Below are 14148 nucleotides of genomic sequence, written 5' to 3' on the forward strand. Positions count from 1 at the left end.
GTTTAAAAGCACTTACCTTTGCAGGAGCAGCCCTTTGGATTTCGGCGGCAGCGGTGCGCAGGGGCCTTCTTGGAGGTGAGTAGTTAGTTTAAAAACCTTACCTTTGCAGGAGCAGCCCTTTGGATTTCGGCGGCAGCGGTGCGCAGGGGCCTTCTTGGAGGTGAGTAGTGAATTTAAAACCACTTACCTTTACAGGAGCAGCCCTTTGGATTTCGGCGGCAGCGGTGCGCAGGGGCCTTCTGGGAGGTGAGTAGTTAGTTTAAAAGCACTTACCTTTGCAGGAGCAGCCCTTTGGATTTCGGCGGCAGCGGTGCGCAGGGGCCTTCTTGGAGGTGAGTAGTTAGTTTAAAAACCTTACCTTTACAGGAGCAGCCCTTTGGATTTCGGCGGCAGCGGTGCGCAGGGGCCTTCTGGGAGGTGAGTAGTTAGTTTAAAAGCACTTACCTTTGCAGGAGCAGCCCTTTGGATTTCGGCGGCAGCGGTGCGCAGGGGCCTTCTTGGAGGTGAGTAGTTAGTTTAAAAACCTTACCTTTACAGGAGCAGCCCTTTGGATTTCGGCGGCAGCGGTGCGCAGGGGCCTTCTGGGAGGTGAGTAGTTAGTTTAAAAGCACTTACCTTTGCAGGAGCAGCCCTTTGGATTTCGGCGGCAGCGGTGCGCAGGGGCCTTCTTGGAGGTGAGTAGTTAGTTTAAAAACCTTACCTTTACAGGAGCAGCCCTTTGGATTTCGGCGGCAGCGGTGCGCAGGGGCCTTCTGGGAGGTGAGTAGTTAGTTTAAAAGCACTTACCTTTGCAGGAGCAGCCCTTTGGATTTCGGCGGCAGCGGTGCGCAGGGGCCTTCTTGGAGGTGAGTAGTTAGTTTAAAAACCTTACCTTTACAGGAGCAGCCCTTTGGATTTCGGCGGCAGCGGTGCGCAGGGGCCTTCTGGGAGGTGAGTAGTTAGTTTAAAAGCACTTACCTTTGCAGGAGCAGCCCTTTGGATTTCGGCGGCAGCGGTGCGCAGGGGCCTTCTTGGAGGTGAGTAGTTAGTTTAAAAACCTTACCTTTACAGGAGCAGCCCTTTGGATTTCGGCGGCAGCGGTGCGCAGGGGCCTTCTGGGAGGTGAGTAGTTAGTTTAAAAGCACTTACCTTTGCAGGAGCAGCCCTTTGGATTTCGGCGGCAGCGGTGCGCAGGGGCCTTCTGGGAGGTGAGTAGTTAGTTTAAAAGCACTTACCTTTGCAGGAGCAGCCCTTTGGATTTCGGCGGCAGCGGTGCGCAGGGGCCTTCTTGGAGGTGAGTAGTTAGTTTAAAAACCTTACCTTTGCAGGAGCAGCCCTTTGGATTTCGGCGGCAGCGGTGCGCAGGGGCCTTCTTGGAGGTGAGTAGTGAATTTAAAACCACTTACCTTTACAGGAGCAGCCCTTTGGATTTCGGCGGCAGCGGTGCGCAGGGGCCTTCTGGGAGGTGAGTAGTTAGTTTAAAAGCACTTACCTTTGCAGGAGCAGCCCTTTGGATTTCGGCGGCAGCGGTGCGCAGGGGCCTTCTTGGAGGTGAGTAGTTAGTTTAAAAACCTTACCTTTACAGGAGCAGCCCTTTGGATTTCGGCGGCAGCGGTGCGCAGGGGCCTTCTGGGAGGTGAGTAGTTAGTTTAAAAGCACTTACCTTTGCAGGAGCAGCCCTTTGGATTTCGGCGGCAGCGGTGCGCAGGGGCCTTCTTGGAGGTGAGTAGTTAGTTTAAAAACCTTACCTTTACAGGAGCAGCCCTTTGGATTTCGGCGGCAGCGGTGCGCAGGGGCCTTCTGGGAGGTGAGTAGTTAGTTTAAAAGCACTTACCTTTGCAGGAGCAGCCCTTTGGATTTCGGCGGCAGCGGTGCGCAGGGGCCTTCTTGGAGGTGAGTAGTTAGTTTAAAAACCTTACCTTTACAGGAGCAGCCCTTTGGATTTCGGCGGCAGCGGTGCGCAGGGGCCTTCTGGGAGGTGAGTAGTTAGTTTAAAAGCACTTACCTTTGCAGGAGCAGCCCTTTGGATTTCGGCGGCAGCGGTGCGCAGGGGCCTTCTTGGAGGTGAGTAGTTAGTTTAAAAACCTTACCTTTACAGGAGCAGCCCTTTGGATTTCGGCGGCAGCGGTGCGCAGGGGCCTTCTGGGAGGTGAGTAGTTAGTTTAAAAGCACTTACCTTTGCAGGAGCAGCCCTTTGGATTTCGGCGGCAGCGGTGCGCAGGGGCCTTCTTGGAGGTGAGTAGTTAGTTTAAAAACCTTACCTTTACAGGAGCAGCCCTTTGGATTTCGGCGGCAGCGGTGCGCAGGGGCCTTCTGGGAGGTGAGTAGTTAGTTTAAAAGCACTTACCTTTGCAGGAGCAGCCCTTTGGATTTCGGCGGCAGCGGTGCGCAGGGGCCTTCTTGGAGGTGAGTAGTTAGTTTAAAAACCTTACCTTTACAGGAGCAGCCCTTTGGATTTCGGCGGCAGCGGTGCGCAGGGGCCTTCTGGGAGGTGAGTAGTTAGTTTAAAAGCACTTACCTTTGCAGGAGCAGCCCTTTGGATTTCGGCGGCAGCGGTGCGCAGGGGCCTTCTTGGAGGTGAGTAGTTAGTTTAAAAACCTTACCTTTACAGGAGCAGCCCTTTGGATTTCGGCGGCAGCGGTGCGCAGGGGCCTTCTGGGAGGTGAGTAGTTAGTTTAAAAGCACTTACCTTTGCAGGAGCAGCCCTTTGGATTTCGGCGGCAGCGGTGCGCAGGGGCCTTCTTGGAGGTGAGTAGTTAGTTTAAAAACCTTACCTTTACAGGAGCAGCCCTTTGGATTTCGGCGGCAGCGGTGCGCAGGGGCCTTCTGGGAGGTGAGTAGTTAGTTTAAAAGCACTTACCTTTGCAGGAGCAGCCCTTTGGATTTCGGCGGCAGCGGTGCGCAGGGGCCTTCTGGGAGGTGAGTAGTTAGTTTAAAAGCACTTACCTTTGCAGGAGCAGCCCTTTGGATTTCGGCGGCAGCGGTGCGCAGGGGCCTTCTTGGAGGTGAGTAGTTAGTTTAAAAACCTTACCTTTGCAGGAGCAGCCCTTTGGATTTCGGCGGCAGCGGTGCGCAGGGGCCTTCTTGGAGGTGAGTAGTTAGTTTAAAAACCTTACCTTTACAGGAGCAGCCCTTTGGATTTCGGCGGCAGCGGTGCGCAGGGGCCTTCTGGGAGGTGAGTAGTTAGTTTAAAAGCACTTACCTTTGCAGGAGCAGCCCTTTGGATTTCGGCGGCGCGGTGCGCAGGGGCCTTCTTGGAGGTGAGTAGTTAGTTTAAAAACCTTACCTTTACAGGAGCAGCCCTTTGGATTTCGGCGGCAGCGGTGCGCAGGGGCCTTCTGGGAGGTGAGTAGTTAGTTTAAAAGCACTTACCTTTGCAGGAGCAGCCCTTTGGATTTCGGCGGCAGCGGTGCGCAGGGGCCTTCTTGGAGGTGAGTAGTTAGTTTAAAAACCTTACCTTTACAGGAGCAGCCCTTTGGATTTCGGCGGCAGCGGTGCGCAGGGGCCTTCTGGGAGGTGAGTAGTTAGTTTAAAAGCACTTACCTTTGCAGGAGCAGCCCTTTGGATTTCGGCGGCAGCGGTGCGCAGGGGCCTTCTTGGAGGTGAGTAGTTAGTTTAAAAACCTTACCTTTACAGGAGCAGCCCTTTGGATTTCGGCGGCAGCGGTGCGCAGGGGCCTTCTGGGAGGTGAGTAGTTAGTTTAAAAGCACTTACCTTTGCAGGAGCAGCCCTTTGGATTTCGGCGGCAGCGGTGCGCAGGGGCCTTCTTGGAGGTGAGTAGTTAGTTTAAAAACCTTACCTTTACAGGAGCAGCCCTTTGGATTTCGGCGGCAGCGGTGCGCAGGGGCCTTCTGGGAGGTGAGTAGTTAGTTTAAAAGCACTTACCTTTGCAGGAGCAGCCCTTTGGATTTCGGCGGCAGCGGTGCGCAGGGGCCTTCTTGGAGGTGAGTAGTTAGTTTAAAAACCTTACCTTTACAGGAGCAGCCCTTTGGATTTCGGCGGCAGCGGTGCGCAGGGGCCTTCTGGGAGGTGAGTAGTTAGTTTAAAAGCACTTACCTTTGCAGGAGCAGCCCTTTGGATTTCGGCGGCAGCGGTGCGCAGGGGCCTTCTTGGAGGTGAGTAGTTAGTTTAAAAACCTTACCTTTGCAGGAGCAGCCCTTTGGATTTCGGCGGCAGCGGTGCGCAGGGGCCTTCTTGGAGGTGAGTAGTTAGTTTAAAAACCTTACCTTTACAGGAGCAGCCCTTTGGATTTCGGCGGCAGCGGTGCGCAGGGGCCTTCTGGGAGGTGAGTAGTTAGTTTAAAAGCACTTACCTTTGCAGGAGCAGCCCTTTGGATTTCGGCGGCAGCGGTGCGCAGGGGCCTTCTGGGAGGTGAGTAGTTAGTTTAAAAGCACTTACCTTTGCAGGAGCAGCCCTTTGGATTTCGGCGGCAGCGGTGCGCAGGGGCCTTCTTGGAGGTGAGTAGTTAGTTTAAAAACCTTACCTTTACAGGAGCAGCCCTTTGGATTTCGGCGGCAGCGGTGCGCAGGGGCCTTCTGGGAGGTGAGTAGTTAGTTTAAAAGCACTTACCTTTGCAGGAGCAGCCCTTTGGATTTCGGCGGCAGCGGTGCGCAGGGGCCTTCTGGGAGGTGAGTAGTTAGTTTAAAAGCACTTACCTTTGCAGGAGCAGCCCTTTGGATTTCGGCGGCAGCGGTGCGCAGGGGCCTTCTTGGAGGTGAGTAGTTAGTTTAAAAACCTTACCTTTACAGGAGCAGCCCTTTGGATTTCGGCGGCAGCGGTGCGCAGGGGCCTTCTGGGAGGTGAGTAGTTAGTTTAAAAGCACTTACCTTTGCAGGAGCAGCCCTTTGGATTTCGGCGGCAGCGGTGCGCAGGGGCCTTCTTGGAGGTGAGTAGTTAGTTTAAAAACCTTACCTTTACAGGAGCAGCCCTTTGGATTTCGGCGGCAGCGGTGCGCAGGGGCCTTCTGGGAGGTGAGTAGTTAGTTTAAAAGCACTTACCTTTGCAGGAGCAGCCCTTTGGATTTCGGCGGCAGCGGTGCGCAGGGGCCTTCTGGGAGGTGAGTAGTTAGTTTAAAAGCACTTACCTTTGCAGGAGCAGCCCTTTGGATTTCGGCGGCAGCGGTGCGCAGGGGCCTTCTTGGAGGTGAGTAGTTAGTTTAAAAACCTTACCTTTACAGGAGCAGCCCTTTGGATTTCGGCGGCAGCGGTGCGCAGGGGCCTTCTGGGAGGTGAGTAGTTAGTTTAAAAGCACTTACCTTTGCAGGAGCAGCCCTTTGGATTTCGGCGGCAGCGGTGCGCAGGGGCCTTCTGGGAGGTGAGTAGTTAGTTTAAAAGCACTTACCTTTGCAGGAGCAGCCCTTTGGATTTCGGCGGCAGCGGTGCGCAGGGGCCTTCTTGGAGGTGAGTAGTTAGTTTAAAAACCTTACCTTTACAGGAGCAGCCCTTTGGATTTCGGCGGCAGCGGTGCGCAGGGGCCTTCTGGGAGGTGAGTAGTTAGTTTAAAAGCACTTACCTTTGCAGGAGCAGCCCTTTGGATTTCGGCGGCAGCGGTGCGCAGGGGCCTTCTTGGAGGTGAGTAGTTAGTTTAAAAACCTTACCTTTACAGGAGCAGCCCTTTGGATTTCGGCGGCAGCGGTGCGCAGGGGCCTTCTGGGAGGTGAGTAGTTAGTTTAAAAGCACTTACCTTTGCAGGAGCAGCCCTTTGGATTTCGGCGGCAGCGGTGCGCAGGGGCCTTCTTGGAGGTGAGTAGTTAGTTTAAAAACCTTACCTTTGCAGGAGCAGCCCTTTGGATTTCGGCGGCAGCGGTGCGCAGGGGCCTTCTTGGAGGTGAGTAGTTAGTTTAAAAACCTTACCTTTACAGGAGCAGCCCTTTGGATTTCGGCGGCAGCGGTGCGCAGGGGCCTTCTGGGAGGTGAGTAGTTAGTTTAAAAGCACTTACCTTTGCAGGAGCAGCCCTTTGGATTTCGGCGGCAGCGGTGCGCAGGGGCCTTCTGGGAGGTGAGTAGTTAGTTTAAAAGCACTTACCTTTGCAGGAGCAGCCCTTTGGATTTCGGCGGCAGCGGTGCGCAGGGGCCTTCTTGGAGGTGAGTAGTTAGTTTAAAAACCTTACCTTTACAGGAGCAGCCCTTTGGATTTCGGCGGCAGCGGTGCGCAGGGGCCTTCTGGGAGGTGAGTAGTTAGTTTAAAAGCACTTACCTTTGCAGGAGCAGCCCTTTGGATTTCGGCGGCAGCGGTGCGCAGGGGCCTTCTGGGAGGTGAGTAGTTAGTTTAAAAGCACTTACCTTTGCAGGAGCAGCCCTTTGGATTTCGGCGGCAGCGGTGCGCAGGGGCCTTCTTGGAGGTGAGTAGTTAGTTTAAAAACCTTACCTTTACAGGAGCAGCCCTTTGGATTTCGGCGGCAGCGGTGCGCAGGGGCCTTCTGGGAGGTGAGTAGTTAGTTTAAAAGCACTTACCTTTGCAGGAGCAGCCCTTTGGATTTCGGCGGCAGCGGTGCGCAGGGGCCTTCTTGGAGGTGAGTAGTTAGTTTAAAAACCTTACCTTTACAGGAGCAGCCCTTTGGATTTCGGCGGCAGCGGTGCGCAGGGGCCTTCTGGGAGGTGAGTAGTTAGTTTAAAAGCACTTACCTTTGCAGGAGCAGCCCTTTGGATTTCGGCGGCAGCGGTGCGCAGGGGCCTTCTGGGAGGTGAGTAGTTAGTTTAAAAGCACTTACCTTTGCAGGAGCAGCCCTTTGGATTTCGGCGGCAGCGGTGCGCAGGGGCCTTCTTGGAGGTGAGTAGTTAGTTTAAAAACCTTACCTTTACAGGAGCAGCCCTTTGGATTTCGGCGGCAGCGGTGCGCAGGGGCCTTCTGGGAGGTGAGTAGTTAGTTTAAAAGCACTTACCTTTGCAGGAGCAGCCCTTTGGATTTCGGCGGCAGCGGTGCGCAGGGGCCTTCTTGGAGGTGAGTAGTTAGTTTAAAAACCTTACCTTTACAGGAGCAGCCCTTTGGATTTCGGCGGCAGCGGTGCGCAGGGGCCTTCTGGGAGGTGAGTAGTTAGTTTAAAAGCACTTACCTTTGCAGGAGCAGCCCTTTGGATTTCGGCGGCAGCGGTGCGCAGGGGCCTTCTGGGAGGTGAGTAGTTAGTTTAAAAGCACTTACCTTTGCAGGAGCAGCCCTTTGGATTTCGGCGGCAGCGGTGCGCAGGGGCCTTCTTGGAGGTGAGTAGTTAGTTTAAAAACCTTACCTTTACAGGAGCAGCCCTTTGGATTTCGGCGGCAGCGGTGCGCAGGGGCCTTCTGGGAGGTGAGTAGTTAGTTTAAAAGCACTTACCTTTGCAGGAGCAGCCCTTTGGATTTCGGCGGCAGCGGTGCGCAGGGGCCTTCTTGGAGGTGAGTAGTTAGTTTAAAAACCTTACCTTTACAGGAGCAGCCCTTTGGATTTCGGCGGCAGCGGTGCGCAGGGGCCTTCTGGGAGGTGAGTAGTTAGTTTAAAAGCACTTACCTTTGCAGGAGCAGCCCTTTGGATTTCGGCGGCAGCGGTGCGCAGGGGCCTTCTTGGAGGTGAGTAGTTAGTTTAAAAACCTTACCTTTACAGGAGCAGCCCTTTGGATTTCGGCGGCAGCGGTGCGCAGGGGCCTTCTGGGAGGTGAGTAGTTAGTTTAAAAGCACTTACCTTTGCAGGAGCAGCCCTTTGGATTTCGGCGGCAGCGGTGCGCAGGGGCCTTCTGGGAGGTGAGTAGTTAGTTTAAAAGCACTTACCTTTGCAGGAGCAGCCCTTTGGATTTCGGCGGCAGCGGTGCGCAGGGGCCTTCTTGGAGGTGAGTAGTTAGTTTAAAAACCTTACCTTTACAGGAGCAGCCCTTTGGATTTCGGCGGCAGCGGTGCGCAGGGGCCTTCTGGGAGGTGAGTAGTTAGTTTAAAAGCACTTACCTTTGCAGGAGCAGCCCTTTGGATTTCGGCGGCAGCGGTGCGCAGGGGCCTTCTTGGAGGTGAGTAGTTAGTTTAAAAACCTTACCTTTACAGGAGCAGCCCTTTGGATTTCGGCGGCAGCGGTGCGCAGGGGCCTTCTGGGAGGTGAGTAGTTAGTTTAAAAGCACTTACCTTTGCAGGAGCAGCCCTTTGGATTTCGGCGGCAGCGGTGCGCAGGGGCCTTCTGGGAGGTGAGTAGTTAGTTTAAAAGCACTTACCTTTGCAGGAGCAGCCCTTTGGATTTCGGCGGCAGCGGTGCGCAGGGGCCTTCTTGGAGGTGAGTAGTTAGTTTAAAAACCTTACCTTTACAGGAGCAGCCCTTTGGATTTCGGCGGCAGCGGTGCGCAGGGGCCTTCTGGGAGGTGAGTAGTTAGTTTAAAAGCACTTACCTTTGCAGGAGCAGCCCTTTGGATTTCGGCGGCAGCGGTGCGCAGGGGCCTTCTTGGAGGTGAGTAGTTAGTTTAAAAACCTTACCTTTACAGGAGCAGCCCTTTGGATTTCGGCGGCAGCGGTGCGCAGGGGCCTTCTGGGAGGTGAGTAGTTAGTTTAAAAGCACTTACCTTTGCAGGAGCAGCCCTTTGGATTTCGGCGGGAACCGGAAGTTCGACCTCTGGCAAGTGCCCCCCCCCCCCCCCCCCAATAAATTCTGGTGGAGAGGAAACCCGAGACACTACACGTGTAGTGTCTCCCACCCGCCCTCCTCCTCTAACCTAATAATAAGACCCATTGGTGTAAGGTAAGTGCCATATTATATTATTAGCATTGTGCAGGTCAAGGATTGGAGGTGGAGGAGCAGTCTCTGTCAGCGAGGGAACCTGAGAACATCTCAGAAGGTAAGCAAGTGATTTTTACTTTTATACCTGTTTTTCAAATTGTGTGTGTCGGGGGGAAACTGAAGTGACATCACAGAAAAGCTGTGACCTGAGTGGCTGGTTGGGATTCTAACCTAAATTGTTTTGAGTATTTGGGATCTAATTAAACATAATAACTTAATTATAATTTAGAGGATATCTAAGCCAGAGATCGGAGAATATTACAGTTAGCTATCGCATTTCTATTAGAAATCTAGTGCTAGGAAACAGATAGTTGACAGTAACTTTGAAATTTAAAAAAAGTATTAAAAAAAAAAAAGACAAATTTTAATTTTAATTAATTGACGCAATGTCAGTTAGAGGGGTGCTGTGCTCTGACTGTGAGATGTGGCAGGTCCGGGAGGCTTCCAGTGTCCCGGATGGCTTCATCTGCAGAAAGTGCACCCAACTGCAGCTCCTCACAGACCGCATGGTTCGGTTGGAGCAGCAATTGGATGCACTTAGGAGCATGCAGGTGGCGGAAAGCGTCATAGATCGCAGTTATGTAAGTGTGGTCACACCCAAGGTGCAGGCAGAGAAATGGGTGACCACCAGAAAGGGCAGGCAGTCAGTGCAGGAATCCCCTGTGGTTGTCCCCCTCTCGAACAGATATACCCCTTTGGATACTGTCGGGGGGGATAGCCTATCAGGGGAAAACAGCAGCAGCCAGAGCAGTGGCACCACGGCTGGCTCTGATGTTCAGAAGGGAGGGTCAAAGCGCAGAAGAGTAATAGTTATAGGGGACTCTATAGTCAGGGGCACAGATAGGCGCTTCTGTGGACGTGAAAGAGACTCCAGGATGGTATGTTGCCTCCCTGGTGCCAGGGTCCAGGATGTCTCCGAACGGGTAGAGGGAATCCTGAAGGGGGAGGGCAAACAGGCAGAGGTCGTTGTACATATTGGTACTAACGACATAGGCAGGAAGGGGCATGAGGTCCTGCAGCAGGAGTTCAGGGAGCTAGGCAGAAAGTTAAAAGACAGGACCTCGAGGGTTGTAATCTCGGGATTACTCCCTGTGCCACGTGCCAGTGAGGCTAGAAATAGGAAGATAGAGCAGACAAACACGTGGCTAAACAGCTGGTGTAGGAGGGAGGGTTTCTGTTATCTGGACCACTGGGAGCTCTTCCGGGGCAGGTGTGACCTGTATAAGATGGACGGGTTGCATCTAAACCGGAGAGGCATAAATATCCTGGCCGCGAGGTTTGCTAGTGTCACACGGGAGGGTTTAAACTAGTATGGCAGGGGGGTGGGCACGGGAGCAATAGGTCAGAAGGTGAGAGCATTGAGGGAGAACTAGGGAATAGGGACAGTGTGGCTCTGAGGCAGCGCAGACGGGGAGAAGTTGCTGAACACAGCGGGTCTGGTGGCCTGAAGTGCATATGTTTTAATGCAAGGAGCATTACGGGTAAGGCAGATGAACTTAGAGCTTGGATTACTACTTGGAACTATGATGTTGTTGCCATTACAGAGACCTGGTTGAGGGAAGGGCAGGATTGGCAGCTAAACGTTCCAGGATTTAGATGTTTCAGGCGGGATAGAGGGGGATGTAAAAGGGGAGGCGGAGTTGCGCTACTTGTTCAGGAGAGTATCACAGCTATACAGCGAGAGGACACCTCAGAGGGCAGTGAGGCTATATGGGTAGAGATCAGGAATAAGAAGGGTGCAGTCACAATGTTGGGGGTATACTACAGGCCTCCCAACAGCCAGCGGGAGATAGAGGAGCAGATAGGTAGACAGATTTTGGAAAAGAGTAAAAACAACAGGGTTGTGGTGATGGGAGACTTCAACTTCCCCAATATTGACTGGGACTCACTTAGTGCCAGGGGCTTAGACGGGGCAGAGTTTGTAAGGAGCATCCAGGAGGGCTTCTTAAAACAATATGTAAACAGTCCAACTAGGGAAGGGGCGGTACTGGACCTGGTATTGGGGAATGAGCCCGGCCAGGTGGTAGATGTTTCAGTAGGGGAGCATTTCGGTAACAGTGACCACAATTCAGTAAGTTTTAAAGTACTGGTGGACAAGGATAAGAGTGGTCCGAGGATGAATGTGCTAAATTGGGGGAAGGCTAATTATAACAATATTAGGCGGGAACTGAAGAACATAGATTGGGGGCGGATGTTTGAGGGCAAATCAACATCTGACATGTGGGAGGCTTTCAAGTGTCAGTTGAAAGGAATACAGGACAGGCATGTTCCTGTGAGGAAGAAAGATAAATACGGCAATTTTCGGGAACCTTGGATGACGAGTGATATTGTAGGCCTCGTCAAAAAGAAAAAGGAGGCATTTGTCAGGGCTAAAAGGCTGGGAACAGACGAAGCCTGTGTGGCATATAAGGAAAGTAGGAAGGAACTTAAGCAAGGAGTCAGGAGGGCTAGAAGGGGTCATGAAAAGGCATTGGCAAATAGGGTTAAGGAAAATCCCAAGGCTTTTTACACTTACATAAAAAGTAAGAGGGTAGCCAGGGAAAGGGTTGGCCCACTGAAGGATAGGCAAGGGAATCTATGTGTGGAGCCAGAGGAAATGGGCGAGGTACTAAATGAATACTTTGCATCAGCATTCACCAAAGAGAAGGAATTGGTAGATGTTGAGTCTGGAGAAGGGGGTGTAGATAGCCTGGGTCACATTGTGATCCAAAAAGACGAGGTGTTGGGTGTCTTAAAAAATATTAAGGTAGATAAGTCCCCAGGGCCGGATGGGATCTACCCCAGAATACTGAAGGAGGCTGGAGAGGAAATTGCTGAGGCCTTGACAGAAATCTTTGGATCCTCGCTGTCTTCAGGGGATGTCCCGGAGGACTGGAGAATAGCCAATGTTGTTCCTCTGTTTAAGAAGGGTGGCAGGGATAATCCCGGGAACTACAGGCCGGTGAGCCTTACTTCAGTGGTAGGGAAATTACTGGAGAGAATTCTTCGAGACAGGATCTACTCCCATTTGGAAGCAAATGGACGTATTAGTGAGAGGCAGCACGGTTTTGTGAAGGGGAGGTCGTGTCTCACTAACTTGATAGAGTTTTTCGAGGAGGTCACTAAGATGATTGATGCAGGTAGGGCAGTAGATGTTGTCTATATGGACTTCAGTAAGGCCTTTGACAAGGTCCCTCATGGTAGACTAGTACAAAAGGTGAAGTCACACGGGATCAGGGGTGAACTGGCAAGGTGGATACAGAACTGGCTAGGCCATAGAAGGCAGAGGGTAGCAATGGAGGGATGCTTTTCTAATTGGAGGGCTGTGACCAGTGGTGTTCCACAGGGATCAGTGCTGGGACCTTTGCTCTTTGTAGTATATATAAATGATTTGGAGGAAAATGTAACTGGTCTGATTAGTAAGTTTGCAGACGACACAAAGGTTGGTGGAATTGCGGATAGCGATGAGGACTGTCTGAGGATACAGCAGGATTTAGATTGTCTGGAGACTTGGGCGGAGAGATGGCAGATGGAGTTTAACCTGGACAAATGTGAGGTAATGCATTTTGGAAGGGCTAATGCAGGTAGGGAATATACAGTGAATGGTAGAACCCTCAAGAGTATTGAAAGTCAAAGAGATCTAGGAGTACAGGTCCACAGATCACTGAAAGGGGCTACACAGGTGGAGAAGGTAGTCAAGAAGGCATACGGCATGCTTGCCTTCATTGGCCGGGGCATTGAGTATAAGAATTGGCAAGTCATGTTGCAGCTGTATAGAACCTTAGTTAGGCCACACTTGGAGTATAGTGTTCAATTCTGGTCGCCACACTACCAGAAGGATGTGGAGGCTTTAGAGAGGGTGCAGAAGAGATTTACCAGAATGTTGCCTGGTATGGAGGGCATAAGCTATGAGGAGCGATTGAATAAACTCGGTTTGTTCTCACTGGAACGAAGGAGGTTGAGGGGCGACCTGATAGAGGTATACAAAATTATGAGGGGCATAGACAGAGTGGATAGTCAGAGGCTTTTCCCCAGGGTAGAGGGGTCAATTACTAGGGGGCATAGGTTTAAGGTGAGAGGGGCAAGGTTTAGAGTAGATGTACGAGGCAAGTTTTTTACGCAGAGGGTAGTGGGTGCCTGGAACTCACTACCGGAGGAGGTAGTGGAGGCAGGGACGATAGGGACATTTAAGGGGCATCTTGACAAATATATGAATAGGATGGGAATAGAAGGATACGGACCCAGGAAGTGTAGAAGATTGTAGTTTAGTCGGGCAGTATGGTCGGCACGGGCTTGGAGGGCCGAAGGGCCTGTTCCTGTGCTGTACATTTCTTTGTTCTTTGTTCTTCTTTGACTTGAGGCTCTTTTCGTTCGAGAGAGGAAGGTTAAGAGGTGACTTAATTGAGGCATACAAGATGATCAGAGGAATGGATAGGGTGGACAGTGAGAGCCTTTTTCCTCGGATGGTGATGTCTAGCACGTGGGGACATAGCTTTAAATTGAGGGGCGATAGATATAGGACAGATGTCAGAGGTAGGTTCTTTCCTTAGATTGTAGTAAGTGCGTGGACTGCCCTGCCTGCAACAGTAATGGACTAGCCAACACTAAGGGCATTCAAATGGTCATTGGATAGACATATGGATGATAAGGGAATAGTGTAGATGGGCTTTAGAGTGGTTTCACAGGTTGGCGCAAAATTGAGGGCCGAAGGGCCTGTACTGCTTTGTAATGTTCTATGTTCATCACAGCTCAACAGTGTAGTTAATTCCTCTGTGGTTTCTATCGTGCTGAATTCAGCAACTATGTGTAGTTCATGTTGTCGTACATTATATATTTGAACCCTTGTGTCATTGAGTATGTTAACGTGTGTGTGCTTTTGTGTGTTGTCGGCCCAAATGGACATTGGGCATGTGCAGACTTGCTCAGGCATTAAGCGTGTATAGCAGCGTTAGGATATTACATAAGAACTAGGAACAGGAGTAGGCCATCAGGCCCCTCGAGCCTGCTCCGCCATTTAATGAGATCATGGCTGGTCTTTATGGACTCAGCTCCACTCTCCGGCCCGTACACCATATCCCCGAATTCCTTTATTCTTTTTCTCAAAAACGTTTAAAGACGGAGCCTCAACTGCTTCACTGGGCAAGGAATTCCAGAGATACACAACCGTTTGGGTGAAGAAGTTCCTCCTACACTCCGTCCTAAATCTACTTCCCCTTATTTTGAGGCTATGCCCCCTAGTTCTGCTTTCCCCGACCAGTGGAAACAATCTGCCCGCATCAATCCTATCTATTCCCTTCATAATTTTATATGTTTCAATAAGATCCCCCCCCCGCATCCTTCTAAACTCCAATGGGTACAGTCCCAGTCTACTCAACCTCTCGTCATAATCTAATCCCCTCAACTCTGTGATCAACCTAGTGAATCTCCTCTGCACTCCCTCCAGTGCCAATATGTCCTTTCTCAGGTAAG

The sequence above is a fragment of the Scyliorhinus torazame genome, chromosome 22 (assembly GCF_047496885.1).
Source record: "Scyliorhinus torazame isolate Kashiwa2021f chromosome 22, sScyTor2.1, whole genome shotgun sequence".
Taxonomy (NCBI): domain Eukaryota; kingdom Metazoa; phylum Chordata; class Chondrichthyes; order Carcharhiniformes; family Scyliorhinidae; genus Scyliorhinus; species Scyliorhinus torazame.